This window comes from Lolium rigidum, chromosome 3 (assembly GCF_022539505.1).
Source record: "Lolium rigidum isolate FL_2022 chromosome 3, APGP_CSIRO_Lrig_0.1, whole genome shotgun sequence".
Lineage (NCBI taxonomy): Eukaryota > Viridiplantae > Streptophyta > Magnoliopsida > Poales > Poaceae > Lolium > Lolium rigidum.
The window spans coordinates 100,733,839-100,737,810 of NC_061510.1; positions in this window are offsets into that span (position 1 = coordinate 100,733,839).

Consider the following 3,972-nt stretch of genomic DNA (forward strand, 5'->3'; position numbering starts at 1 on the left):
CGGCCCCCAATGTTTCGCTGCACACATGTTCATCTGCACCTGCTCATCTGATGACTGCCCCCCGAGCCGAATCTGTCAGGTAACTGCAGATATCGGCTTTGTGGCTAGCCTAGGCACTGTATTTGCACGTCGGCTTCGTTAGGATCCGTGCTGACTCTCATCCGCCGACGTGACCACTGCCCAACAAATCGATGTTGAACACAAGCAGAACATGTGGTGAAGATAATTTTGGCCGATTGCTGAAATCGGCCTCCACGTTGCTTGCTCGATGAAGGTTTTGTAATGTTCCTCCATAAATTTCTGGGGCCGATCACAAGGATCAGCCTCGCCATACTTGCTCATTGGTTTGTTCTTGCTACTCGGTCAGGTCGGTGGATAAAACCAGCCCAATCTCTGACTTTATCATGTTGGTGCGCTTGCTGTCGTCCACCTCGAGTGCATCGTGTAATCGTGGAGCACTAAGCTTCGTCGGAAGGACGAGTACCATGTTTGTGCCAGCCGATGTTTCGTCATCGGCTTTCCTTTGCTTGCGACGCCACTCCATTTTCCGTGGACGACCCTCTTCATCCAGGGCTCGCTGAACTTTCGCAGCCAGATCAGGCCTTGCCTTCCTCAATGTATGCAAGTATAACCTTTCGGCTTCCTCCAGGCCGCGCAATCGCTGAACCCTGCGCTTTTGGGAACGGCTGAGTCCATCAGGGCATCACATTGGCCGGTGGTACCTGTCTTCTTCTTCTCCCTCGTCTTCTGAATCTTCGAGATCTTCCAACCGAGGGGACTCAGCGCGTTTGCTTTGTGGCGGGAGCGGCCCTAGGCGCTTGAATACGGACACGTTGGCTGCCTCCTTTTTCTTCTGGTTGCATCCTGGGCAATTGCCGATTGTGGGCAATCGGCTCATTCCTGAATCCCAGCAGTGTCTGAAGAAGGGACAGTCCCAGTGCCTATCCTCGTCGACTCGCTCCCCCGACTTTTCCTTGGCACGGCGCTCGTGCTCCTCCTCCTCGCGATCATACCGACGACGTCTCCTGTCCTCCCTAGCCAGACGATCTTCTTCATCATCGTCGTTGTATCGCCGGCGTTGGTCATACTGACTCACATACTTGTTGAGGAGGTGATCAGAGAGAGGTCTGATGGCGTGTATTTCACACGTTCGTTGGGCATCCCCAAGAGGAAGGTATGATGCGCACAGCAGCAAGTTTTCCCTCAGAAAGAAACCAAGGTTTATCGAACCAGGAGGAGCCAAGAAGCACGTTGAAGGTTGATGGCGGCGGGATGTAGTGCGGCGCAACACCGAGATTCCGGCGCCAACGTGGAACCTGCACAACACAACCAAAGTACTTTGCCCCAACGAAACAGTGAGGTTGTCAATCTCACCGGCTTGCTGTAACAAAGGATTAACCGTATTGTGTGGAAGATGATTGTTTGCAGAGAAAACAGTAAAACAAGTATTGCAGCAGATTTGTATTTCAGTATTAAAGAATGGACCGGGGTCCACGAGTTCACTAGAGGTGTCTCTCCCATAAGATAAAAGCATGTTGGGTGAACAAATTACGGTCGGGCAATTGACAAATAGAGAGGGCATAACAATGCACATACATGACATGATAAGTATAGTGAGATTTAATTGGGCATTACGACAAAGTACATAGACCGCCATCCAACTGCATCTATGCCTAAAAAGTCCACCTTCGAGTTATCGTCCGAACCCCTTCCAGTATTAAGTTGCAAAGCAACGGACAATTGCATTAAGTATGGTGCGTAATGTAATCAACAACTACATCCTCGGACATAGCGCCAATGTTTTATCCCTAGTGGCAACGAGCACAACGACAACCTTAGAACTTTCTCATCACTTGTCCCAGTGTCAATGCGGGCATGAACCCACTATCGAGCATAAATACTCCCTCTTGGAGTTAAGAGCAAAAACTTGGCCAGAGCCTCTACTAATAACGGAGAGCATGCAAGATCATAAACAACACATATGTAATAACTTGATAATTAACATAACATGGTATTCTCTATCCATCGGATCCCGACAAACACAACATAGAGTATTACAGATAGATGATCTTGATCATGTTAGGCAGCTCACAAGATCCAACAATGAAGCTCAATGAGGAGAAGACAACCATCTAGCTACTGCTATGGACCCATAGTCCAGGGGAAGACTACTCACTCATCACTCCGGAGGCGACCATGGCGGTGTAGAGTCCTCCGGGAGATGATTCCCCTCTCCGGCAGGGTGCCGGAGAGCGATCTCCTGGATCCCCCGAGATGGGATCGGCGGCGACGGCGTCTCGGTAAGGTTTTCCATATCGTGGCTCTCGGTGCTCGGGGTTTCATCACGGAGGCTATTTGTAGGCGGAAGGGTAGGTCAAGAGGCGGCACGGGGGCCCCACACCACAGGGCCGCGCGGCCAGAGGGGGCGCGCCGCCCTATAGTGTGGCCCCTCCGTGGCCCCTCTTCGTCTCTCCTTCGGACTTACGGAAGCTTCGTGAGAAAATAGGCCCCTGGGCTTTTATTTCGTCCAATTCGAGAATATTTCGTTACTAGGATTTACGAAACCAAAAACGAGCAGAAACAGCAAGCTGGCACTTCGGCATCTTGTTAATAGGTTAGTTCCGAGAAAATGCACGAATATGACATAAAGTGTGCATAAAACATGTAGGTATCATCAATAATATGGCATAGAACATAAGAAATTATCGATACGTCGGAGACGTATCAAGCATCCCCAAGCTTAGTTACGCTCGTCCCGAGCGAGGTAAAACGATAACAAAGATAATTTACGAAGTGATATGCCATCATAACCTTGATCATACTATTTGTAAACATATGTAGTGGATGCAGCGATCATAACAATGGTGATGACATGAGTAAACAGGTGAATCATATAGCAAAGACTTTTCATGAATAGTAATTCAAGACAAGTATTAATAAGTCTTGCATAAGAGTTAACTCATAAAGCAATAAATCAAAGTAAAGGTATTGAAGCAACACAAAGGAAGATGAAGTTTCAGCGGTTGCTTTCAACTTGTAACATGTATATCTCATGGATAATAGTCAACATAGAGTAATATAACAAGTACAATATGCAAGTATGTAGGAATCAATGCACAGTTCACACAAGTGTTTGCTTCTTGAGGTGGAGAGAGATAGGTGAACTGACTCAACATAAAAGTAAAGAGAATGGTCCTTCAAAGAGGAAAGCATCGATTGCTATATTTGTGCTAGAGCTTTTATTTTGAAAACATGAAACAATTTTGTCAACGGTAGTAATAAAGCATATGAGTTATGTACATTATATCTTATAAGTTGCAAGTCTCATGCATAGTATACTAATAGTGCCCGCACCTTGTCCTAATTAACTTGGACTACCGGATCTTTGCAATGCACATGTTTTGACCAAGTGTCACAATGGGGTACCTCCATGCCGCTTCGTACAAAGGTCTAAGGAGAAAGCTCGCATTTTGGATTTCTCGCTTTGATTATTCTCAACTTAGACATCCATACCGGGACAACATGGACAACGGATAATGGACTCCTCTTTTATGCATAAGCATGTGGCAACAATTATTATTCTCATATGAGATTGAGGATATATGTCCAAGACTGAAACTTCCACCATGAATCATGGCTTTAGTTAGTGGCCCAAAGTTCTTCTCTAACAACATGCATGCTCCAACCATGAAGGTGGTAGATCTCTCTTGCTTCAGACAAGACGGACATGCATAGCAACTGTAATGTCCCAGGTTTAGAGACGATCGAGGGGTAGATTTTAGAAAGGGATGTGCATTGCATAGTAAATTCTGGGGAAATTTCGCGCTTTTAAACAAAAACTGCATCGAAGGGGACAAGTTTCTCTCTCGACACCTTACAGGGTTAGGGTTTCGAGAGTGCGACAAACTTGCTTCTCACTTCACTAGTTTAGGGTTTTGAGAAGAGAGGGGAGAGTTCACATGATTGAATTCT